The 26,309-nt window shown below is 43.8% G+C and overlaps 1 protein-coding gene and 1 pseudogene across 3 annotated transcripts in view; one reads left to right on the top strand and one right to left on the bottom strand.

The window, feature by feature from the left end:
• Dnajc6 (DnaJ heat shock protein family (Hsp40) member C6) overlaps positions 1-26,309 on the top strand; it is a 178,655-nt gene that overhangs the window by 56,064 nt on the left and 96,282 nt on the right. The gene's annotated exons all lie outside the window — the stretch shown is intronic.
• LOC103732469 lies at positions 6,207-15,627 on the bottom strand (annotated as a pseudogene).

The following is a 26,309-nucleotide window of genomic DNA, read 5'->3' as shown; positions in this document are numbered from 1 at the left end:
TTGTGGTTTACTTTTTGGGCATGAAAAGCTTGTTCATCTAAACTTCGGGTTCTCTCTTTTGATTTTATATTGGAGTGGCCAGATTGCTTTTGTAAAACTTCAGGAGTTCCCACAGAGGCCCAAGTCAGATGAGGATCAGATGCTCTCAGGCTTTCTCCTAAGGTCTGGATCCCTCCAGGAAAGATTTTGGCCTCAGGAATTTGGGAGTTGGACTGGCCTGGAAGCCAGGCCCAGGAAAGATGCTGGTCTAGAGCAGCTGGTGGCTATGTCACCTAGAGATGCAAAGGAAGATGGGGGCGGGAAGCAGCCCGAAGACCTCCTGGGGACTGCACTGAGGAGCTGGGTTGGTCAGGATGCAAAGACCAGGAAGAGGAAAGGTCAGCCCTGGGGTCCAGCAAAGAGCCTGGTGGTTTGTGCAGAGCCAGGGAAGCAAAGGGAGGTGAGGGCAGGGCCAGGCCCAGAACCAGTGCTCCTGGGGACCCTAGAAGGAACTGAGTTGGTCTGGATGCAAAGGATCAGGCAGCAGTGGTGGTTCCCCAGGTGTCTGGTGCGCCAAGACAAGGAATGGGACAGGACCCAGGCTAGGAGGAGAGACGGGTGGGGGAGATGGGAGGGTGAACAAGCTGGGGGAGTCAAGGCGCTGAGGGCCCACTCCACTTACTCTGGAGAGAGAGGCCTGCAGGTCAGAGAGAGGATCCCCTCTGTTTTTTAAGGAAAGAGGGCTAGGTGTTCAGAGAAATGTAAGTTTCTAACTCAATAGATTGCTAGTGTTAGATTCCAGAGCAGTCTCCTAGCCTGATGTATCTTGCAGAGCTCACTGCCTTGGCTGGCTAAAGATTGTCCTTCAAAGATCATCCTGCTGTGTCCCAGAAGCTATCACAGGGCACTGTCTGAGAAACTGGGTATTTCTCTTATGTATATTCTGCCTTCCAGAGAAAGGCAGAGCCTATGAAATCCACAGAAGTAAAGCTCCATATACGGAGCCAACTTAACTAAGTTCATACTTAGGGCTTAACTAACCAAGTTCATACTAACAGACCATGAAAAGAATAATTCACCTAAAATCCGGAAGTATATTAGTGAAGTTTAAAAGATTGACAATGAAGGGTTATGATTTAAGAAGGAAATGCTCACAGGCTCATATGTTGAACACTTGGTCCCCAGCCAGTAGTGCTGTTTTTGGGGTGTGTGTGGGGGGGGTGATGAGAACTTTCTTCTATCTGGAGGAAGTGGGTCCCGGGTATGCTTTCAATAGTTCTGCCCCTGATGGGCTAACCTGGACCAGTCTTTTCCCTCTCAGCCTCCTGGTTGCTGTGGTGTGAGTGGGTCTCCTGCCCCACATTTTCCCCACTGCAATGGACTGAGATGTATGAAACTGTGAGCCCAAGAATCACTTCCCTCCTCTCGAGTTGTTTTTCTCAGACATTTTGTCAGTGATGCAAAGCCACGAATATGTGAAGAATGCAAAAATACTTCCTTATTGAACATGACAATCTGTTTGGAAATAAATGTGATCTCTAATCAATACTATTTTAAGAGTGTTTAAATGGGGGGCTGGAGAGATAGCTCAGCAGTTAAAGGCACTTGTTGCTCTTGCAGGAGACCTGAGTTTTGTTCCCAGACCCTTCTTGAGTGTCTCACAACTGCCTGTAACTCCAGGGGATGGGACATCCTCGTTTGGACTACGAGAGTACCCCCCCCACACACACATGCACATATACATATACAGACACACAAATGTATACAAACATAAATAAATCTTAAAAAGACTGTTTAAATGGCATATTCATATTCTGAACGGTTTTTTAGTGCCATGAAATATTTATTTGGGTAACTTTATATGTCATAGAAATATAATAAATATATTTAAAACAATTCTTTATGCATTATTTTTATGTGTATGAGTGTCTTGTCTGCATGTATGTAATGCACCACATATATGCATCCCGCAGAGGCCAAAAGAGGCCTTTGGATCCCCTAGAACTGGAGTTACAGACAGCTGTTAGCTGTCATGTGGGTGCTAGGAGCCAAATCCCAGTCCTCTGTATCAGTAGCCAGTGCTCTTAACCACTAAGCCGCCTCTCCAGCCCCACAAGCTTTTCTTAAAACATATGCCCATTTGGGGATTTTGTAGTTTGGAGACAGAGTTCATTTATGTGGCTTATTTAATGTATGGCTATAGATATACTAGTTATGGGGTAGGTGATGAGCAAAATGTGTTCAGCTAAGTATCTGATTTCCAGTGTTAGGGTCTGCCAAATTTCTTGGACCTGGAAGGAGAATCACAGGAACCATACTTTCCTGGATATGAGGATGATCTGGCTACAACATCTGTCACTCAATTCATCATCAGGTTTGATGCATCTGATCTGGTTGGCTAGGTGTGTCCTCTTCCTCCATGTGCATCCCTCCTAAAAATGCGCACTTGGTCAAAAACGATGACCTTCCCCAACAGAAAGGACCATTCTTGGTTCCATGCTGGAACCTCCGAACAAGTTCTCAAGAACCAGACTTCCTGAGTGTAGCCCTGTAGCCTTTATGGAGCAAGCTCTCCTCGGGGGCTCTAGAGCCTGTGGAGGCAGTGTCTTTAGATTACTCTCATCAACAGAGTCCTTTCTGTTTTTTTGGGTAAAATTAATCTTTATGCTTGTTGTAGTTACTTTTTCTGTTGCTGTGATAAAAACCATGACCAAAAACAACTTGAGGAACAAAGGATATATTTCATGTTAGACTTCTAAGTGACAGCCCATCTTTGAGAGAAGCCAAGACAGGAACTTGGGGCAGGACCCTGGGGCCAGGAGCTGAAGTATAGACCACTGCTTACTGACTTGCTCCTCTGGCTTGCACGCAGCCTGCTTTCTTATACAACACAGGACCACTACTAGGGGTGTCACCACCCACAGTGGGCTGGGCCCTCCCACATCACTCAACAATTGAGAAAATGCCCCACAGCCATGACCACAGGCTGGTCCAGTGGAGGAAATTCCTCAACTGGGACTCCCTCTACCCAGGTGTGTCTGGTTGACAACTAAAGCCATCCAGCACAAATGGCCCCTTGTCAACTTGACACACAAACACATCACTTTAAACCACAGCTCTTCCATTTCTTATCCCTAAGATCTCATGTTAATATTACTATTATGACATAAAACAGTATTACAACTTTAAAAGTCCCAGTCTTTAAAAAAATTCAAAAACGTTAAAAGTTCAGTTTCTCTTAAAAATCTCTTAAGTGTGGGCTCCTGTGAAATCCAAAACAAGTAAGTACTGTTTTATTTCAAAAGGGAAGATTCAGACACACTTAAGCAAAACCAAAGTCCAGCAAAGAAGCTCAAGGCTGACATCTGGGATTCACTCATGATCTGGACTCCAAAGGGCTTGTGCAACCTCACTTCTCTGGCTCTGTGGTCCACAGCACACACAGCTCGTCTTGTAGGCTCAGGCCAGCTCCATGCCACACCTGCTACTGTCCTCAGTGGTTGTCCCTTGATCCTGATATCTCTACTGGGTATGGTGGGGTCTCATCTGCAACTGAGGCTGCACCTTCACCAATGACCTCTCCTAGCCTCTCTTCGACTTTTGCATAACAGAGGTCTCCCAACAAGGGTGCAGAGCTTCAGATTCACTCCTTGACCCCTTCATGCCTTCAAAACCAATACTGTATATATAGGAGACTCCTACACATTACGAAGTCCTGCTTTTAGCTTGCGATGGAGCCCTGGGCCCCCTCTGGAACCCAGATTCTGTGTGCTGACCCTGAGGAAATACTTCCCAGGAGATTTCATCTCAATGATGCTGGTCTCTCATTACTCCACAGCTGATCTTCCAGCCCCACCTAACCAGCATCAATTGTCCCAGTAAAGCAAAAATTTTACTGCAGTGGTGATCTCTTGTTAATCTCAGCTGATTCTTCAGCCCCAGCTAACTAAAAATCACAGATTCTCTATTCAAAATATCACACCAACAGCCCAGTTAATCTCTGCTTCCCTTTGAAGTTTCACAAGCCAGGCCTCCATTGTCTACACCTCTTTCAGCATTATCTTCCAAGTTCCTACAAAAAGACTACTGAACTCCAAGCAATTTTCTAGTCCAAAGCTCCCAGAACTTCCATAATCCTCCCAGACATATATGCTCAGGTTCATCACAGCAATACCCCATGGTCTTGGTACCAATTTCTGTTCTAGTCACTTGCTGTGATAAAAATACTGACCACAATTACCTTGGGGAGGAAAGGGTTTATTTGGCTTATAGCACAGTTTATCATCAAGGAAAGGCAAGGCAGGAACTCAGAGCAGGAACCTGGAGCACAGACCCTGGAGGAACACCGTTTACTGGCTTGATCCTTTTTTTCATTGTTAATAAAAACATTTAAAAAAAATTTATACAGAACAACCTGAAGTCTGCATCATGACCTAATAGTTAACCAGGGGTTTAAAGTGTGTCCATCTTAACAGTGTGGTTCTGGGGTTTGGGTTCCACACAAACACAGGCAGTAGTTTTAGGGGGAAGGAAGGGCACAACAGGATTGTATTTCAATCCTTTTTCAAAGAAGAGGCAACAGAGCATTCTGAATCACTGAAAACCTGTGCAAATTGGGCTGCTAAATAAACATTGTACTGTGAACTCTTAAGGAAAGAGAAAGACATTGATAAAGGAGAATTTCCTTATTGCAGGGGAAGAGAAGGGGAGGCTTTATTTTGAATGCCCTCAGCCCTAGGACTATCTGATATTCAAAGGGACCTATGACCAATCTTCAATCCTATCTCTGTTCAAAAAAATGCTAGGGGCTGGAGAGATGGCTCAGTGGTTAAGAACACTTGATGTTCTTGCAGAGGACTGGGGTTCAATTCCCAGCACCTACATGGCAGCTAACAACTGTCTGTAACTCCAGTTCCAGGGGATCTGACGCCCTCTTCTAGCCTCTGCAGGCTTTGCACAACACAGAGTGCATTTATGTACATGCAGGCAATATACTCATACCGGGCGTGGTGGCGCATGCCTTTAATCCCAGCACTCGGGAGGCAGAAGCAGGCGGATCTCTGTGAGTTCAAGGCCAGCCTGGTCTACACAGTGAGTTCCAGGACAGCTGGAGCTACAGGGAGACCCTGTCCCAAAAAGACCAAAAAGAAAAAAGAAAAGAAGAAGAAGAAGAAGAGGAAGAAGAAGAAGAAGAAGAAGAAGGGGAAAGAAAGAAATGCTAGTACCCTTGGGACCAGACCACGAAGGGCGGGTCTTCCCTGAGCCCCTGTTCTATGTGCCACAGAATATTAGCAGGAGATAAGGAGCTCAGAGGGTAGTGGCTTATGTTCCATGGAAGTAAAAGTCCTATTCATATTAACTATTGATAAAAATCAAGTGACTAGGAAGACCACAGATCAGACAGACCTGCTAAGAGAGGGCCCTAGTGGAGACTAGGAGGGGGAGACCTGGAGCATCCTCAGCTTGAGGTACAGCAAGTATAGGAAGTCTGGAAGGAGGTAGTACTGTAGTAGGAAACAATACTCCCAGACCTTCATTTAATTTATTTTAATTTATTCGGTCTTTTTGAGGCAGGGTTTCCCTGTGGCTCCAGTTGGCCTGGAACTTGATATGTAGATCAGGCTAGCCTCAAACTCTGCCTGCCTGATCTGCCTGCCTCTGCCTCCCAAGTGCTGGGACTAAAGGTGTGTGCCACCACACCCAGCCCAGGCCTTATTTTTAATGGGATCACTTCGAAAGGAGAATTGAGTTAAATTCTGGGTGCCAGTCACAATAAATCCCATGTATTTACGGACACCTGATAACAAAAAAAAGTCGCCAAAGCATGTCCAGCTAACTAATATGTCTCACTAGGAGGTGTTTATGTATGAGAGAGGGCCCATGGGGTTTGACCCAGCTGATGCTCCAACACTGATTCCTATGGAACAAAAGGAGCATCCTGATCCAGAGGGCTGGGTAGAGTGGAAGCAAAAGCTTCAGAAGGACTGCAGCTTTCTTGTAACCTGCTTTGACCTAAAGAAGGAGGAGCCAGACTGTCACTCCAGAGATGGTGGGTAGCCATCTCTAGCCCATACCACATGCATTAGTCCCAGTCTGATTGATGGGCAACTCATAGCATGTAGGGGAAGGGAGCTGGTTAGGGAAGAAGGGGTCATTTTTCATATTTTAAAGTCTTAATTTATGTTTTAACTTCAAACTTATTTTCAGTGCCTCAAATACAGTTTGCTCATGTCTTTAAAGGCCCTTGAAACAAAAAAATTACACTTTATTTTTAAACTTCCCCCATTTTCTTATAGTCAGTTTCTCCCCCCAGTCTCACATTTTACCCTGACTTAGAGTCCACAAATTTCATCAGACCATTTATGCTCATGGACTTGAGCCTTTCTAGAGGGAAGTCTAGGGCTCCGTTCCCGATGAACTGTGCCAGTGTGGCCAGTGCCTGAGACACCCCAAACAGGACTCTGTAGTGATTCTTATCCATCATGCCATGGTATTGAAACATCACCCTACTGTGAGCATCTACGTTGGGCCAAGGATTCTTGGCCTTCCCCTGCTCTAAGAGGATATTGGGTACAATCTTGTACAGCTGAGAAGCTAGCTTAAATTTGCGGTCATTAGGCAGGTGTTTCAGAGCAAACTCTCGCTGACAGGAATATCGTAGATCAGTCTTCCTCAGGACTGCATTACTATATCCTGGGACAACCCATGCTGGGTTGAGTGTATTCTAGATGTAGTCTTGTAACTTCTCATCTGACACATCTTTGCCAGCTTCATTCTGAAGCTGTGTTAGCCAGACAAGCACTTCCTGATTTTCTAGACCATATAGAGGCCCTACCAGTCCATTCATGGCTGCTGCAAAGGACAAGTAAGGGTCTGAAAGGGCACTGCCCACCATATGGCTCGTATGGGCACTCACATTACCACCCTCATGGTCACTGTGGATGTTGAGGATCAGTGGAGCCCAACATGTTGGTGAAATTGTGGGACTGCATCTTAGAGTCAGTGGCCCCAATACTGCTGCCCTCCCAATAAAGATTCCAGTAGATCTTTGCTGCAACACAAGGCAGCTTCACAGTCAGGTCCATACAATCTTCACAAATCAACTCCCAGTACTTAGTTCGGTTGATTCCCTCTGCATAGGCCTGGGCAAAGTTAGTTCCACTGTTGAGGGCTGTAACTGCTGCACTGAACTGAGACATGGGGTGTAGATTGGTAGGAAACTTGGCCAGCATGATGACCACATTGAGAAGGCAGAGCTGCCCTTCTTGCCTGTTCTTGTGAGAGCCAAGATATCTGTTCCTCTGTCGGGATCTGTCCAGTTACCAAAATAAACCCTCAGGAAGGGGTTCTTCCCTACCTTTACCCTTGGGCAGCATTTTCTGGCATTCAGGGATACTATAGTCTTGGAATCCAATGCCCTCACCAGGATCAAGAACTGACGTTTCATATACAAGTCCTTTCATGCCTCTCATGCCACCATATATCATGTCCATGGTGTTTTGACCCACCGCTGTCTTGCCAAGTTGCTGCCTGAAGGCCTTAACTATGGCCTCCTCTGTAGGTATCATATTGGCCAGTGTATCTTTCAAACTCATGGAAGAGGCACTGGCATGCTGGGCAGCAAGAACAAGGTAGGATGCATTCTCTATTTTCTCAGTGGCTCCAGGCTCCGGTCCTGCAGCCGGGACCATACACCCTTCGTGTCCACCCTGGGCGTCTGAGGTGATAGTAAGGTTGGGCCTCCCCACAGTTTGTCTTCAGGCTGGCACCTGCAGCATTCACCTGACCACCAGGAGTCATCAGGGTGGGGCAGCACATGGCCCAGGAGCTCAAGAAGGGCTTCAGCCTGCTTTTTTATGTGACACAAGACCACCTGCCTGGGGTGGTATTGCCCACAGTGGGCTGGTCCCACATCACTCAACAATTGAGAAAATGCCCCACAGCCACAACAATAGGCCAGCCCAATGGAGGAAATTCCTCAATTGAGATTCCCTCTATCCAGGTGTGTCAAGTTAACAACTAAAGCTATCCACTCCACATACGCAAGTGCAATGTTATTTAGTTGTAAAGAAGAATGTAGTTTTGCTGTTTTGCAGGAAAATGGATAGATCTGTTTTTCAGGAAGATGGATAGATCATTATGTCAAATAAAATAAGTGAGATTTGGACAAACATTGCATGTTTCTTTTCTATAAACGTAGGACAGAATATGAAAGCAGAAAGGAACAATGAAAGCAAGAGATTTAAAGGAGGGGGAGGGGGGCAAGAGAAGATAAAGGACAGTGTGTGACATGAAGGCAGAAGTCGGTGGCTATTTAGAGGGGGAGAGAGAACGGGGACCAGCAAGAGGGGGAGATGGGTATGGAACAAGGCAGGGGGTAAGAATAAAGCACAATGTATATATTTGAAAATGGAACCGTGAAACCTATTTCTTTTTTATAGTTTTAAAAATTAAAGTTATTTTTGAGAATGTCATACATGAGTATTGCCTTTGCATTATTTCCATGCCTCCCAGGCCCCCTCCTCCTGTGTCACCCCACTCCCTCTCAAGTTTCTTTTTCTTTGATTATTATTGTTTCATATACATATGTACATTTATAAATATGCATATATAATATACTGTTCTATTTAGTGGGGCTCGTGTGTGTTTGTGTTTAGGGCTGCCCACTTTGCATTACATAACCTCTCAGGGAGCTTGTCCCTGGAGAAAACTGATTCTCTCTCTCTCAACATCCATTGGTTCCCTGAAGCTGTTCATCTTGAGGTAGGACCCCGTGATAGTCCCCCAACCATGGCATGTCAACTGGTTTTGTCCTTATGCGGCTCTCTTTAGACTATTACACTGTGGAGGTTTCACTGGTGTAGTTTCCCCATCATGTCTAGAATGCATTAACTAGCAGAAGGTGTCTTGTCCCTCTGGCTCTTACAGTCTTTCCACCCCCCTATTCCATGATGTCCTCTGAGCCTTAGGTATAGAGGTTGTACTGTAGATGCATCCCTTAGGGCTGGGCATCTCATAGTTACTTATTCTCTATGAAATCCATTTCTTTGTATGCTGACCAAACAACTAATTTTAAAAAAGCAGGTTAAAATAGTTATCTTCTTCCTATAGTTGAGGTAACTAAGGAAACGATGTTAAGCTAGTTTCCTTAGGTTACACAAGCTCTATTTATTCAGTAGGTAGTAAATCACCAAAGAGAAATGCCCTTACGAGAGCAAAGCAAGAACTTAGTGGTGAATTTTCTTTGTTTCTTTAAAAAAAATTAAATATTTTTTAATGTTTTATGTGTATGAATGTTTTGCCTACATACATGTAAGTGTACCCATGAGTGCAATTCCTTCAGAGGCTAGAAGAGGGCATCAGATCCCCTGGAACTGGAGTTACAGACAGTTGTTAGCTGCCATGTGGGTGCTGGGAATCAAACCCAGGTCCTCTGCAAGAGCAGCCAGTGCTCTTAACTGCTGAGCCATCTCTCCAGCGCCTGTCTGCTTCCTTTTTGGAGGCAAGGAGAAATAAGAGTGATCAAGTGATGAATGTAGCTGGTTTTCATTTTGAATCTCCAAACATGACAGATATGCCTTCTTGATTTACATATATCATAAAGAATTTTTAAAATGCAAGGAACAAAGGAGACAGGGCTGAGCTGATGTAATAGGGCTGACTAAGCCTTGGAGTGACACGTTGAGAACAATGTAATTGATGCAGGTTTCTAAAATTTATGGAACAGTATCTTGCCAAGGAAAATGGATCTCCACTGCTCTCGGGATGAATGCTGGGGTTTTCTGAACTGGACACCGCAGCCCAGTGTGGGGTCTCCCAGCCCATCTACACTTCCTGTTGTGCCTGTTCTGGGGGATACAAGCCCTCCATTTCTGTGCATTTGCAAATCTTTCCCCTCAGCTTTGGTTCTTACTCCAGAGTCTCCCGGGTGCACCTTTTCAGCACCTCCCTTGGTCCCGTGGCTGCACGGGGTGGGTGCTCCCTGCTCCTCAGCAGCCTCTCATAGATTTGAACTGTGGTACACTGCCTGCCTGTTTCCCACTGGACTGTGGATGAAGTTGAGAGGGGAGCTTTGTCTTGTTCACCTTTGTGTTCTCACTGCTTGGCATTTTTAGCAGTCTGACACATACTTGTTGAATGAATGAAAGCATGAACAGATTCTGAATTTTTAAAAAGGGCATTTATAATGAAATGTGCCCAGTCAAACCTAAAAATAAGTACGCTGCTAGAGTTGATCAGAAATGGGGCCAGGCTTAAAGGAAATTGTGGCAGAAAGCTAGACCAGTTCCTTAATGAACATTGTTTCATGTGTAAGTATACCAGGGGAGACAAAGAAGCTTAATGAAAGATGATTATACTCAGTGCAGAATTTCCTGGGGTTCCTAATTCATTAATGTAAGGCAATAGTTTATCCAAAAACTTTTCTTACAATAAATTGTATGACTTATTATAAAAGTAACCCTTTTTCTCAGAAAAATAGTAAATTGAAGTGCCTGCTTTCTCTCCCTCTCTCCCCTCTTCTGTTTTTGGTACCCTCCCCTCTTTCTGTATCCTAACCATAGATGACTTTTAGCTGTAGACCTGTATATTTCTTAGTCAGTATCACAGAGTTTGAATTGTGGCTACTTTCAGGCTTCATAGTAAAAGTTCTGTTATCACTGTTGGCTGTCTGCAGTTGATGTGAGCTTTATAGTGACTTACACTTTATAGTCTGCACTCATTGACTAGAGCTCTTCTGAGAGACCAGCTGTAACTCTGAGGAAGATCAGAGAATCATGGTGTTTACACTGTGCATTTCCTTCTTGCGAGATTTGTATTTAGGAAAAAATCCAAATCATAATTATTAAGCGCTTAAGCAGTTCTTCCTAATATTTACCTGGAAATTTCGATAGGGCAGCTTGTCAGTCTCAGGAATAAGTCCTTCACGGTTCAAGGAATTAGAACATTTCATAACCTTTGCCAAGGGATCTAGCAAATTCTTCTTTCTCTAATTACTTTGTATATCACAGGCCATAATCTAGATCTAAAATATCTTCTTATTTCAATAATTCATCCAGATATAATTGTTAAAAGTATTAGGGTTAGAAATGAAATTAAAATTCAACTGTATTCAGTGTTAATCCAAAAGCCATTGCCAAGGAGACCACCCATTGTCTATGGGTGGGGCTCAGCTTGTACAGAAAATGACTATGGGTGCATTGCAGGATAGAACAAACCTGGGAGCTGGCAAGCATGCTTGGCGTGCATGGTAAGCTGCCTCCAGACTTTAGAAGCATCACCCTGGTAAGGAAGTGCACATGAGTTGAGAATCCATGCAAAGGTACAGTGAGTATGTGGCATAATATTAGATTAAGACCTGCCTGAGAATGTCAAAGAAAGAGCCACAGTTTAACCAGGAGGACTGGCGAGGCCATGGGGCATGCTGACAGCTGAAGCAGAAATCTTTCAATAGATGGAGAAGGAAACGGACACTGTGGGGCTGGTAGGCACAGTAGTGTGGAGAGAACTGTATTAGGTGTGGAAGGTGGAGCTCAGCCAGATGGGCGGGACCACTACAGCAGGTGAACTGGGAAGCAAACCAGACCCAGCCACTGTCAGCTGCTCAGAGACTGAACCCATGTTGTTGTCAGTGAAAGGCTATGGAAGATTTGGGGCAGAAGTGAGGTGGGGCTGACTGGCTACTCAGCATGGTGCCTAGTCACCACAATAATTTTAGGGCCCAGAAGAATGTTTTAACTTTAATTTCTTTTAAAAAAACTAGAATAAGGGGCTGGAGCAATGGCTCAGCAGTTAAGAGTACTGGCTGCTCTTGTAGAGGTCCAGGGTTCAATACCCAGAACCTACGAGGAGGCTAACAACCATCCATAACTCTAGTTCCAGGGGATCTGATGCCCTCTTCTGACTTCCACAAGCACTGCATGACATAGTGACATAGGTGCACTTAAACACATGTAGGCAATAGACTCACACACATAAATTTTTTTTAAATAAATAAAAAACTGGAATAAAATAAATAGCAAATGAGTTCATTTTATGCCAACACAGTCATAAAATTCAAATATCTTTTTATTTTATTTCATTTTATTTTTAAATATTTTATTTTATTATTTATGTGTATGAATGTATTGCCTGCATGTGTATGAGTACTCCTGTGTCGTGCAATGCCTTGGAGGTCAGAAGAGGGCTTCAGATTCTCCTGGAACTGGAGTTAAGAATGGTTTGTAGCTGCTATGTGGGTGCTGGGAATTGAACCCAGGTCCTTTGCAAGAGCAGTCAGTGCTCTTAACCTCTGAGCTATCTCTCCAGCCCTCTTTTTTATTTTTTAAAAAATATTTTATTTATTATTTTTATTTTATGTGTATGCGTGTATTGCCTGCGTGCAGGTAAGTGCACCCGTGTTGTGCAATGCCCATGGAGGACAGAATAGGCTGTCAGATCCTCTGGAATGGAATTACAGACAGTTGTTAACTGCCATGTGGGTGCTGGGATTTGAACCTGGGTGTTCTGCAAGAACAGCCAGTGTTCTTAACCGCTGAGCCATTTCTCTAGCCCCCCCCAATATCTATCTTTTATTTCTTTAATGGAGGCATGGACCCACAAATGCAAAGAGACGTGGGGCCTACAAAAGCCCTACAGCAGCTCTGACCAGGAACCCTTGAGACAATGGACAGTGGCTCTGAGCTGTTTCTTGGCAGCATTAGATTTACCTGAAAGGCCCGGTGAACATGCAGGTTCCTAGGCCTGGAGGGGCTCTCATTTAGTAGGGGTGCATTAGAAAACAGCACATACCTGGGAGATGATAGCCTGAGGGGCTGGAGGCCTAAGCCAGGGCAGCGCCTGTTGGGAAGAGAGACAGTGTTGGAGTCATGGCACAGGAGAATGGACAGGCTGATGACTGGCTGCATGTGGGGTAGGAGGGCTCAGAGACGGCAATGATTTGAGCTGGCATGGCATCAGGAGAGGAGGTTGCTTCTGGTCTTGGTGTGAGTAGAAATGGACCAGCTGATTATATGTGTTCTGGATGCCTGCTGGGAATATGTGTGTGGAGGGGCCGAGTGCAGTGCTGGCTTAGCACAAGGGCTTACCAGGCTTGTAGCTCTTTGATAGGGTGTTCACTAGGCTGTGCAGATCCTAGGGGAGTATTGCTGAGGGTCTGTGTGCCAGGGGGATGAGGAGGATGGTTGGTGGAGATACTAACACTGAGCTCTGTGGCACTACCTGAAGCCGTGTAGGTGTAGAGTGGCAGGCTGACCTTAGTCCATTCTCACTGGGTGAGCCCAGGGCTCTGCTTCCTTGCTTGGTGATGGAGTTATAGCAAGAAAGATCAAACACAAGAAGAACATGGAAAATGGTTATTGAGAGCAAAGATTCTTGGTTTCTATGGAAACAGACCCTGACTCCAGAAATTGTCAAGGATTGCCTTGTACCAGTAAGTACTTAGCCACTTGAGCTTCACGGCAACATCCTATCAGGATAGCAGTTCTTATTTCTCTCTCTTACTTCTTTCTGCTTTTTCCTGTTCTGCAGTCCTTCCCTGTCCTTCCGCCTTCCTCTTTCTCACCCCCCTCCATGTTCAGCTTCCTCATCTAGCTCTCCTGTAGTGTCCTTGCTTCTCTTCTGCTCTCCTCTTCTGTCCCCTCCTCCCCTTTCCTCCCTGGGTCTCCTTCCTTCTCTCCAGTCAGTGAGTCAGTATATATGGGAGACTTGGTTCCCCAAGCCATAGGATGGTGTGTGGATGGCTGCAGTCTTGGGGTGGGGGTGCATATGGCTTAGCACCCCAGCCTGCTGCATGAGGCCCTTATGTGTGAAAACCAATGTTACTTTCCAATTTGGGTAATTGCATCTGACCTTCCTACAGTTTCACTGCTGCTTCAATTATTGAGATGTTCCACAGTATGACCTGGTGATGAGCAATTTCACAAGTCGGTCCCAGAGGCCAATACCTTCATTCAGATGAAGGAAAAAAAATTTAACTCAGTCATTTGCAAGCGAGGAATGCAAGATAACAGCTTACCATTTTTTCATCCCTCTCTCTCCCATCTCATCTTTGCAAGAAAGCAGATCTTTATCTCCTCCACCCCTCCCCTGTGGCCGAAGCCTACATAGGTTTCTTTATTTTCACCTCTCTTAAGTTCAAACTTATGGATGCTGGTGTGTGTGTGTGTGTGTGTGTGTGTGTGTGTGTGTGTGTGTGTGTGTGTGTGAGGAGGGACATACCAGGGTGTTATGAATCAGAAACTCCAAATATAAGTTCTTGCTTAGTCAAATATAAGCTATACCACCTTGGACAGGTCATTCAACTGAGAAAACTCATGCTGACCCTGTGTGTTCCATGGACGAGGTAAAGTGTGAGAATACACACGAGCCCATTTTATGGTCCATACTGCCTCATTTGCTCACTCATTCATAGAGGTTTCCCGGCTTCCCACTTTGTGCTGGCCAAAGTCTAGCCAGGGACACAGTAGTGGCCAAGACCTAAGACTCTGGCATTTGTGAACTTTCCTGACAGGGGATAAATGACTAGATGGGGTGCTTGGAACAACTCAAGCGTTTGGGTTGGAAGGAAGGCCTGTCTCACAGAGGGTGGTCAGAAAAGCCCTTTCTGAGGAGACAGACAAGCTTTGAACTAACACAGAAGAAGAAACTGATGAAGTGGAAAAACAATAGCTGGGTGTGGTGCTTCACGGCACAGTCTGAGAGATGCATTGTTAGGCATTCTCATGGCTATGCAAATGTAATGGCATGCAGGTGCAAACTAAGATGGTCATGAGGTGACATAATCTTATGGGCTCACTGTCACAGATGTGGTCTGTTGCTACCCAAAGCTTCGGTGTATGGCTCATGGCTGTGTCAGGTACAGCAAATGCATGACCTGGGGGAGGGGGTGGCTTTCAGGAAGGAGCGTGTGGCTCTATAACTGGTACATGGTGAGCTAGGAAGGGGTGTTAACATATGAGGCTCTGGTTGTATTTTTAATAAACTATTTTGGCTGCTTGGATGAAAAAAATGTGATTTTACAGATAATAACTTGTACAAATTAACATGAGAAAGTCAGACTTTTTAAATCAATTTTGGTTTTTTTGAGCCAGGGTCTCACCATGTAGCCTCAGCTGGCCTAGAACTTGTGATCCTCCTGTCTCAGCCTCCTAAATGCTGGGATTACAAGTGTGTGCCACCATAGCTGCCTTTAGGTTAAAAATTGTAATATTGTATGTATTATTTTTGTTTTATGTGTACAAGTGTATTGCCTGCATGTATGTACATGTACCTGTGTTGTGCAATGCCTGCAGAGGTCAGAAGAGGGCATGAGATCCCTTGGAACTTGACATACATACAGATCACTGTTAGCTGCCATGTGGGTGCTGGGAACCAAACCTGGGTCCTCTACAAAAGCAGCTAGTGCTCTTAACCACTGAGCCATCTCTCTAGGCCCAGGTTAAAACTTTTAAGTTGGCTTATACAGTAATGGGGTTTATTGTGGCATCTTCTCTCAAAAATGTCTTCTACTTTGCTCTCATTGCACCCTTTTCCATTGCCCTCTCCCATAAAGACTTAATTGTTTTAGGGCAGTTTTAGATTCACTGCAGAAATGAAAGGGAGATACAGAGCTGTGCTCCATAATCTTGTTGCTGCTCCCATTAGCGACATCCCACCATCAGCATGGGGTTTTTGCCCTGTCATGTTTAGATCTTACAACCGTGCAGTGTGGTGAGTGGTGTGAATAGAATGCAAGAGATAGAAGCTCTGTGGGCACAACAAGCTCATATACGCCGAGGCAGCAGCAGAGCCCAGGTCCTCAGACATAGTGGGCAGTGACAGAGGTCTGCCAAGGACAGTCAAGATCCTGGGCACCCTGTGGCTAGAGGGACAGAAAATTGGGGTTTAATTGCTAGGGATATTGGTTTAGGTTGCCTCAAAAAGTATAGCAGAATTTTCACTGTACTTCTTGGCCTTAAAATGGAGCCATTAAAGTCTCCTAACAGAATAGGAGCCTGGCTTTGTTTCTGAATGTGCCAGGAGAGTGCTGTCTCCATTTGTCTGCCACTGGTACACAGAGGCTGGGACTTCACACACTGTCTTGTTTTGTGAGCGGTTGTAACAGACAAGCGCTCTATTCCATGTCTTGCTTTGTTTTTAAGCTTTTTTTGAGAGCCAGGCCTCTCGTTTCATAAGAGCCAACCCCCTTCCCAAGCTTGTTTCAGTTTATAATAGGGCAGGTGTTCATGAAAAAAAAATTAAAGCAATCTAGAAAGTGATGTAAAAGTGAAACTAAGAACCCATCTCCTTTCTCTCTGTCCCTAGTCCTAATATTACTGGTTTCTGCATTTACTTAGAACAGTTTCCATGTATATGTAAACTTGTGCAAACTCACACAAACAGATGCAGATCCTTTCATGTCCACATGTGTATGTGTATATTTCTGTTTGTGTAGAAAGAACTCATGTATGTCCTGGAATACATACAGGCTGCCAGAGAACTTCATATTGTTGAGAACTCAGTTCCAACTCAAACCTCTAACAAAACTGCTTGTTTTCTGACATCCTCTCAGAGCTGAGCGCTCTCAAACTTCTTAATCTTTGCTAGTCTGTGAGAAACGATAATGGTTGGCTTAAAACCATCATTAGATGTTGGTATTTCCAGGAATTATTGTTGTTGCTTATGATTGTTAATTACTTTGTTAGGTAAGTAACACATATTCATGGAAAACCATTTAGAAGGTGCAGAAGAGCCCAACTGGGCTTTCCATGGATGACCATGGTTGACATTTGGCCTGTTCTCTCCTCGCTCTTCGGTGTATGGAAAGGTTTCTTTTCCCCTCATTGCTTTTCTTGGATCGTGCCTTACAGTTTTCTTGATGAATACCTTCGTGGAGAGAATGCTGGAGTTGGAATCACTGGTTGCTCTATAAGTTTTTGATGTTGTTGACTAGCTTGACCTTGGACCACTCATTTTATCCCTGAGCCTCTGCTTCCAGCTCTGTAGAACAGGTAATGTCTCTTTTCAGATTGTTAGGAATTTCAGATGAAAAAGAACTTAGAGAATTCCCTGCCCTGTGGAAGATACTTAGCAATGCTAACTGATCAAGAGGTAGATGGGAAGTTCAGCAGTATGGAGAATATTTGCTGCTTGATGTTTTCTAAGGTCTTTTTTCTCCCTTCATGTTACAAGGTTTTGAGTCTTTTTCTTCATTTGAGTCACCCTGGGGTTATTCATAGCTTTGGAAGCATTTACAAACACCGTGGTTCCTATAAGTATGCAGGACACCTAGAACAGGGACCCTTGGCTGAAGCAGTCAATAGGCAGTCAAGGTAGACTTAGGCAGTCAACCAGTAATAATGCTTACTACATCATAGTGTGTCCAGGATAGCCTAGTTCAAGGGGGTTTTTGAGAACAGAAGATAAAACCAGGTATATTCCAGGAGAAAGGGAAATGGGCATTTATATCTAAGTATGACTGCGCAATGCTCAGTTTTCTTCCTCTCTTTCCCTCCCTCCCTTACTTCCTTCATCAAATTGCCAGGCACAAATATGAAACTCAGCACTTGAGTGGCTAAGGCAGGAGGATCACAAGTTTAAGACCAGCCTGGCCTATATACTGAGTAGCCTATGAGGACACATACAAACCAGCCTGGGCTTTTGTATTGAGAATGTGTCTCCTACTTTTTTTTTCTTTTGTCAGTGTCTCTATAGAAGCTAGGTCGTGCAAGGCAGTGCTTTTCGAGGGGCTATTTTTGCTCCCTTTTCCTGGTGCATTGGGAAATGGCTGAAGAAACTTTTGGCTGTCACAATAGTTGGGGAAGCTGTTACTGGCACCTGCTGGGTAGGGTCCAGGTATGGCTAAACATTCTGTAGTGACTGGTGCTGCTTTTCACGGCAGAGGATATCTGTTCAAGATGTCTACAGTGTAGCTGGAACCCCTGGAAGAGGGAAATCCTGACTATGAGTGAAGATGAGGAACCAGTGAGGGGTATGTCCTTGGACCCATCCAGTTGATAGTTCTGGTCAGCACAACACATTAAACCACACCCAAAAGGAACTTCTTTGGGGCTTCAAGATGGGTCTTTACTTTGCAGGGAACTGATATAAGAAAGACCTAAGTCTCAAAATGACTCTGTTTGACTCGGGCAATCATCTGGAATCCAAGATAGACTTCTTTTGTCCACTCAAAAATTCATTCATACAGTAAACACTAAGTATGGAAGTATAAATACAATACTATTGAAAAACTCCCCTCAAAAACCAGCCAAGCTATTTTCCCCAAAGGAAATAAGGAGTTCGTATGTGGATCTGTTTTCTCCAGGGTCAAGGCCTTGTTTGTTGGTCATTTTATTTGTTTGCTTTTGTCTGTTGCAGTGCTGGGGATAGACCTAGTTCCTTGTGCATGCTAGGCAAGGCCTCTGCCACTGAGCTATATGCCCCAAGGTCTAGTTATTTTTTAAAAATTTTTTATGTGTATGCGTGTATTGCCTGCATGTAGGTAAGTGCACCCGTGTGGTGCAATGCCCTTGGAGGTCAGAAGAGGCTGTCGGATCCCCTGGGACTGGAGTTACGGACAGTTGTTAGCTGCCATGTGGGTGCTAGGATTTGAACCTGGGTCTTCTGCAAGAACAGCCAATGTTCTTAACCGCTGAGCCGTCTCTCCAGCCCCTGGTCTGGTTATTTTAATAATAAAAAAGTACATAAAATCTCAGATTTCTTATTTGTGTTGAGTTATTCTTGCTGCTGTGGGGTCTCGGGGCTGCATGGATTTTCTAGGGTTTTCAAATTTGATCTGTAGGTAAAAGATTCATTTTTTCCAGCGAAGCCTTACCCAGCCTTTGCATACATAAAGCATATGAAAACAGAGTGACTCTGGTTAAAGTACAGATGTGGGGCTGGACACTGCTTTGGGGGGTTGCTCAATTGTCCTACCTGGCAGTGTGGTCCAGTGTTTGACAGTAGAATTCCAGGGCTGTGTTGAGTCTAATCTGATCACTACCAAACTTCTAATCTGCTCTCTTTGAAGCCAAGAACTTTCCAGGAAAAGCAGAAATTGGTATCTATTTCAAGTATGATTGAGCATTGCTAGTTTATCTTAAAATTTTTTTTTTTGTCAAGCACATACCTATAACCCAGCACTTGAAATACTGAAGCTGGAGGATGAGTTTAGGACCAGCCTGGGCTACACAGTGACTAGCCTGTAAGTACACTTTTAATTCAGCCTGGACTATGTATTGAGACCATGTCTCCATTTTTGGAAGTCAGTGGTTCTACAAGAGCTAAGTCATGTAAGGTAGTGGATTCACTTTGGGGGGTGTTTAGAGTAAGGAAATGGAGGCCTAGAGAGAGGAGGTGATTTAAAGGAAGGAAAAGCAAGTCAAAGACGAGCTAGTGCACAGGCTGTGCACACAGAGCCATACTCTCTGAGGAACTTCTTACAGGCGGTTGGTCTTTCCTGGTGAGGTCATATTCGGGCTTGGTCAAAATGCTGAATTAGATTTGAATATTTCTGATAAAGTTGGAAAGGTATTTTAAGAGGATAAAGATGGAGGGAAAAAATACCAATTCCTTATGTCTTTGTGAGTCATCTTTGGGTGCAAGTAATGAACATTTTAAAAATCTTGATTATAGGGCTGGAGAAATGTTCAGCAGTTAAGAGCACTGGCTGCTCTTGCAGAGGCCCTAGGTTTCGTTTCCAGCACTCACATGGCCGATAACAACTGCCCTAACTCCAGTTCCTGGGATCTGTCACCCTCTTTTGACCCATACAGGCATTGCACAACACAGGTGCACTTATATACATACAGGCAATGCACTCATACACATAAAATAAAAAATTAAAAAAATAATTCTTAATTATAAACCACAGGAAGGAAGATGTTAAGAAGCCCCAGGGGCAGAACAAGGAGTCCAGTGCCAGATGACCTGACAGCAGATCTGAGAACATCACTGTCTTCGTCCTTCTTTTTGAGTTTGTTTCCACTCTGATGCTCTCTCTGTAGACCAACTTTCTTGTCTTCTCAGTGTATGTGCCTCCCTAATGGTCCCCAGTTTGTATGTTGCAACCAGTCCTCACTGGTCATCTGACTGTAAACCCTGGAGGAAGGATTCAATGGGCTTACAGGCATTATTTGTGTATTTCTTACCCAGTAGCTGTAGTCTGAGTAGAAGAGGTGTTGAAACATTCTTGTGGCATCAGTGTGGTTGGCAGAGCCATCCAAAAATTGAAAAAGGAGCAAGCCAACCCTCAAGTTGCTCCTTTGACTGCACTTGCTGATGGGCTCTGTGCAGCTATCAATGAGTAGGTAGTAGGGGTAAGACGTAGGGGGGTTGATGGAGTCATCCTGAAGATGGCGCTAGTACTCATCTTGAAGCGTAGGCAAGAACAATGAGCGTGTGAGGAACAGTGAGTAGCCGGGTGCTTGTATATGCCAGGAATTCATTCATTCATTTAGATGACAGATATTTACCAAGGGCCTAGTAGATACGTTTATGGATGAAGACAGAATTAAAATAGTTAATTGCATCTGCAATTTAGAAAATGCGAGTAGGAGCGCTATGCCTGGTTTCAAAGTCTTAGGTAAGTTTTCCCCCCATTGCTTCTTCCATTTCCATCTTCCCTGTTTGATTGCACAGTGTGGCTCAGGGCAAGGTTAGTGCTCAGGTTTGAGTCTGCTTCTCGTCTACGGTGAGAAGAGACCATGACTTCTGCCGCTACAGGATGACTTATGTGGGGTTGTGCCTGCTTTAGGAGAAATGTGGGGTGCTCTTTAAGCTCTTTTCTAACTCTTGTATCAGGGAAGACTTGCTGTTTTTCATTGCAGTTATGTTGGTAACCAGTTAATGTAATCCATCACCAATTAATTTCAATAGGATAAATTTAAGAGCAGCCTAAAATTTCCACAGGTAGATTGATTCAGAAAACTAAGATATGATTATAGAGTCTTATTAAATAGTCATTAAAATAACTATGTACGGAATCTGTAACTAATAGGAATTTCTTCAAATAGAATAAACAAGAAACTAAACTAAACACATTAAACTAAACCACATACACATACATATATACACATAGGAAAGCTATTGTAAAGGTGTATGTCCTATTTGAAAATCAAGGAACTATGGGCTGGAGAGATGCCTCAGTGGCTAAGAACACTGATTGTTCTTGCAGAAGACCCAGGTTCAAATTCCAGCACCCACACGGCAGCTAACAACTGTCTGTAACTCCAGTTCCAGGGGATCCAACAGCCTCTTCTGTCCTCCTTGAGCATTGCACCGCACAGGTACACTTACCTACATGCAGGCAATACACGCATACACTTAAAATAAAAATAATAAAAAATCAAGGAACTAGATCAAAATATTGCAAAAGAATATCCAGATAATAGTGTGTCAGTAATTAAACAATAATTATATTTTTGAATGTTTTGCTAAAATTTCAACAATAAGTTTATACTCTACTACTATAGAGCTTTCTACAGTAACTTCTGTAGCTGAAATTTTATCAAAATATTTACACATCGCTTGCAGTTGTGAAGAACAGTAGAGATACCTGTAAGCTTTGCCCATTTCTCCCATTTGTAATATTTTGAAAACTATGGCATAGTAACACATCCAAAATATCAGCACTAATTCATTTGACTTCAGATTTCTCTAGTTTTACTTGACTTGAGTGAATGTTAAGTCCTTATACTCTGTGTCTTCTGAGGGTTCCAAAGTCTACCACCGCAGTCAGTACTGAACACTTTCAAAACCACAAGGAACCCTGTGTTGCTCTTTTCTGACCACATCCACACTCACCACTATTCTTTTTTAACTAAAAATATATATTTGACTGTAATGCACAGAACATTTACTTTATTTTGGCTTTTTAGCTGAAGCTAACATCTTAGAATATTAGAATAAGAAAGGGCTTTTAATCTTAATGGTCACTCAGAATATGAGATTTTTAAAAGAGCAAGTGGAAGGGGTTTTATGATTACCTACCATCCCCTAGAAACACCATCAGCCTCAGTTCTCTCCCCACTCATCACCCAGAAACTCTTGTCTGAGTCTTTTAATCTGGGTCAAGTGTCCTGCTAATACTCTGTGTCTTCTGTGCCCTGATTACATTTCATGTCTTCTTTACTGCAGTGTGTCTGTCATTCTGTGATGTCACACAGACAAACATTGGGCTGGGAAGATGGCTCAGTGGGTGATGTGCTTGCCACGCAAGCATTAGAATCTGAGTCTAGATCTTCAGAACCCACATAAAGGTGGGCACAGTAGCACAAGTCTGCGACCCCAGTATCCTACAGTGAGAGGAGCCCTGGGCACAGCTAGCCTGGCATATTGCAGTGGCAAACAACAAGAGACCCCCACAACCAAGGATATATGCACGGAAGGACACACACACATGCACACACACACACATATTTTAAAAAAGATAAATATTGAACAGGGAGATCACTATCTGGACTAGAGGCTGTAAATTCCCCTCCCACCCATAAGTGGCTCTTGATCTCTCACTCTATCTTTCTCTGCTGTCTTTCTTCCTTTCTCATCTCTCTTTCTCTCTGATACTGGATGTTGAGCCTGGGGTCTCATGCATGCTAGGCAAGCACTCTACCACTGAGCTATATTTCTAACCCCTCCTTCCTCCTCTTCTATCCCAGCACTGGTGTGGCGAGGCCTGACTTGGTTTGTCTACACAACTACCTGTGTTGTTGTTCTAGTCCTCAACGTGCTCACGCTTCTATCTGTGGTTTGCACTTGATGTATGTTATCTTTTTAGACTGAAATATTCTATACATAAAATTTACCATCCCCATTTTTACAGTGAGGAGACAGACTTAAGTAAAGTAAGCACTTATTCAGGATCATGTACAGGCAAGTGGCAGAACCAGTTCAAGTCCAGGACTGCCAGTTCCCCAGCGCACTCTCTCCTTCCTAGTCTGTAGGAGGGAGAGAAGGTCTCTGGAAGTGCTTTAACTCTGTGGATCTTTAAGACTCAGCCCTGGCTCTGGGGCCTGAACCCACGTCCAACTCCTGACTGGACTTTCATTGGAAGACACGGCTGTGGCTGTTCAAAAGTATGGCTAGGAAGTTGCCTTCGGGCGTTCAGTGGAACATGCCCTTTACTGACTCAGTGTGGTACCCATGGGTGTTGTAGTTCTGGCCTTTTCTAAGGCATCTGTAGATCCTTCCTGGTCTAGCCAAAAGAGATTTTTCTAAGTTTACTTATTTATTTCACAGATGAAGAAATTTGAGTGCAGAGAGGAGCCCTGTTCAACTTACCACCCTTGAGTTACTTGAAACTTTATCATGTCGCTGTGGCTTACCTATCTCCTTCTACCCTTCCAGTCTTTCCTTGTGACATGGGTTTTCTTGACCTTTCATTGCCCTTTCATTCTCCTTTGGTCCCTTTTCAACCTTTGGACCTGACCTCAAGAGTCCAAATTTGGGTTGGTTGCCTGGGGTCCTACAGAAATGTTTAATTCTACAGTTTTGAGATCCCATAGGCTGCCAAGGCCATGTCAAGACCTCAACCACACTCTGCCTTTCTCCCACTTTTCACATTGTCTACCCTATTTACCAGGCTGTAGATTTGACTGCATGAAACAAAAACCATCAAAATGTAGCGTGTACAAGTGAAAGTTTATTTCTTGCTTATATAAAAAGCTTCTCTGAATAGACGCTCTACCTTATGAACCAGGAAGAGTCCTAAGTTCTTCTGCCTTGTGTTTTGTTCCACAGGGCATTACTTTCTTCATCATCATCTAGGATGGGCAGCCCGTGCATTTGTTTTCTAGCCTGTGTGAAGACAAAAGAGATGGTACATCTCGTCTCACCTAGAAACAGTTCACAAATTGCATTCTCATGTCTGCTCATACCTCATTGGTCAAAATGTAATCACACGGGAAGTGTAGTGTTTATTGTAGGAAGTCTCATGACATGACTGCATTTTGGTTGGCTGTCACTGGACTCTGCTATACCCTTCTTATGTCAGCTCCAGAACACAGGCCCCAGCTGGAGGAGAGAAGAACTGGCTTCCTAGGCTTATGGAATACTAGGGAAAAAAAATGACTAGAAAAAAAATGCAAAGCTTTTTTTTCTAGAATTTTTCTAGAATTCTAGAAATTAGCAGAATTTTACATAAGACTGAAATTCAATCAGTGGTGAGGAGGCTGTAAGGGTAAGAAATTCTGTTATTTATTTGAGGCTTACTGTTTATTTGCAGTGTATGTTTAATACTTAAGATCCCTTGTGTAGTTTGTAGGGAACTCCTAGAGGGCAGGGTTTGTTTTTAATCCTCAATTTACAGACCTGATTTCTCTGAGAGATGAAACAACGTCCCAAGGTCACTGAGTAGATACAGGAATAAACTGCTACCTATTTGTGAATCAAGCTGAGGTCATTACCCCTACTTTGATGTCAGACAAATCAGAATTGCTCATCAACACTTCAGAAAGCTTTCTTACATTCCCACAATAATTAGACAACTATAACTTGAACAGGAAGTACTGAGTAGGTTATAAACCTAAGTTGAAAGGGCATGTCTTTTTAAAAAATATTTTATTAGTTTTTAAATTTTATTTGTATGTGTGTATTGCCTGCATGTATGTAAGTGCACCCAGGTTGTGCAATGCCCAAGGAGGTCAGAAGAGGACATCAGATCCCCTGGAACTGGAGTTATGGATGGTTGTTAGTCACCATTTGGATGCTGGGAATCAAATTCAGGTTCTCTGCAAGAGCAGCCAGTGCTCTTAACTGCTGAGCCATCTCTCCAGCTCCATGCCTTATACCCTGTTTGTAGAGTATAAGCTCAGATAAAAAAGAATTGGAGACCAAATTGGCAAAGGATCTAGCATCTCTTTGTTCCATCTTATAAGCAGTGCTCTTTGGAATGTTTCTTTTTAAAATGTTTTAAATTATATTTTATTTATTTTATGTGCATGTGTGTGGCATATGTGCCATGGAGTACATGTAGAAGTCAGAGGACAACTTTTGGGAGTTGATTCTCTCTTTCTACTATGTGGATTCTGGAGATAGAACTCAGGTCACATTGACCCACTGAGCCATCTTGCCAGCCCAAGGTATTGTGAGAAAACTGAGGCACAGGCATGGCATAATTACATGTAGTAGAGTTGGAATTTGGCCCCATGCTGGTGTCACACCAAACTGGAAGTGTTAATTTGCTTGATGCCTCATCTTCATTTTTATGGGGATGGATGTCTTTTGGAGTCTCTTAACACGTCCTGGGACCTGGTGCCAGGTCTGCTGCTGGCCTTGGTGTTCTAGCGTGATGATAGACTCTGATAGTAAACAGACTTTTCTGGACTTTTATTGGTTGGTAGATTTGCTTTTAAAATGTCATGCCTTCTTCAATATGGAGGCTGGGTTATGCATATAAAATTAATAATATGACACTCTATGAAGAAAACGTGTCTCTATGGCAAACTGGGTTTTCCAGCTGTGGTGGTTTGAATGAGAATGTCTCCCAAAGGCTTCAAGTATTTGAACACTTGGTCTCCAGTTTGTGGTGCTGTTTGGGGAGGGTCATGGAACCTTTGGGAGGTGTGGCCAAACTGGAGGAAGCATGTCACTGGGGGCAGGCTTTGAGAGTTCAAAGCCACGTCCCACTTCCAGTCTGTTTTCCTCTGCTTCCTGTGCCTGCTTGAAGATGTGAGCACTCAGCTTTCAGCTCTGACCTTCTCTGCCATCATGCCTCCCCGCCATGATGGAACCATAAGCCCAATAAACTTTCCTTCTGTAAGTTGCCTTGGTCATTGTGTTTCATCACAGCATCAGAAAAGTAACTTATATACTAACTCAAGTCAAAATTATGTAGTCCACAGAAGGGGCACTGTAATGCTAGCTGGTTCAGAATAGCAGATGTCTGGGGAGCTGTAGTGGGGAATGGAAGAGAGCTGTCCATTCAGTTCAGAGTTCTGACATTTAATGGGATCTGCTGGAAGGCAGAAAGGAATTGATTATGCAAAGGGTCAGGAAGAGTTTCCTAGAAGGAATAGCAAAAAAAATGGCTGAAGAGATGACTCAGCAGTTAAGTGCACTGGCTCATCTTGCAGAAGACCTGAGTTTGGTTCCCAGCGCTCATATAGTGGCTAATATACCTGTAACTCCAATTCCACAATTCCAGGGCGTCTGACCCCTCTTCTAGCCTCTGCAGTCATTGTGTGCACGTGGTGCTCTTACGTACATGCAGGAAAAACACTCATATACATAAAAAAAAGATAAGAAAAATTTTAAAATTTAAAAAAAGAAGAAATAGCAAAAACAAGTACCCAGAGATGGGAAAGAGATAAGGAACTCAGGGAAAGAGATAAGGAGTTCAGCTCATCGTAGAGTCT

The sequence above is a fragment of the Nannospalax galili genome, unplaced genomic scaffold (genome assembly GCF_000622305.1).
Source record: "Nannospalax galili isolate Female #2095 unplaced genomic scaffold, S.galili_v1.0 scaffold553, whole genome shotgun sequence".
In the NCBI taxonomy this organism is placed as follows: Eukaryota; Metazoa; Chordata; class Mammalia; order Rodentia; family Spalacidae; genus Nannospalax; species Nannospalax galili.
The sequence above is the reverse complement of the archived record's forward strand: the minus strand, read 5'-3'. Positions and strand labels throughout refer to the sequence as shown.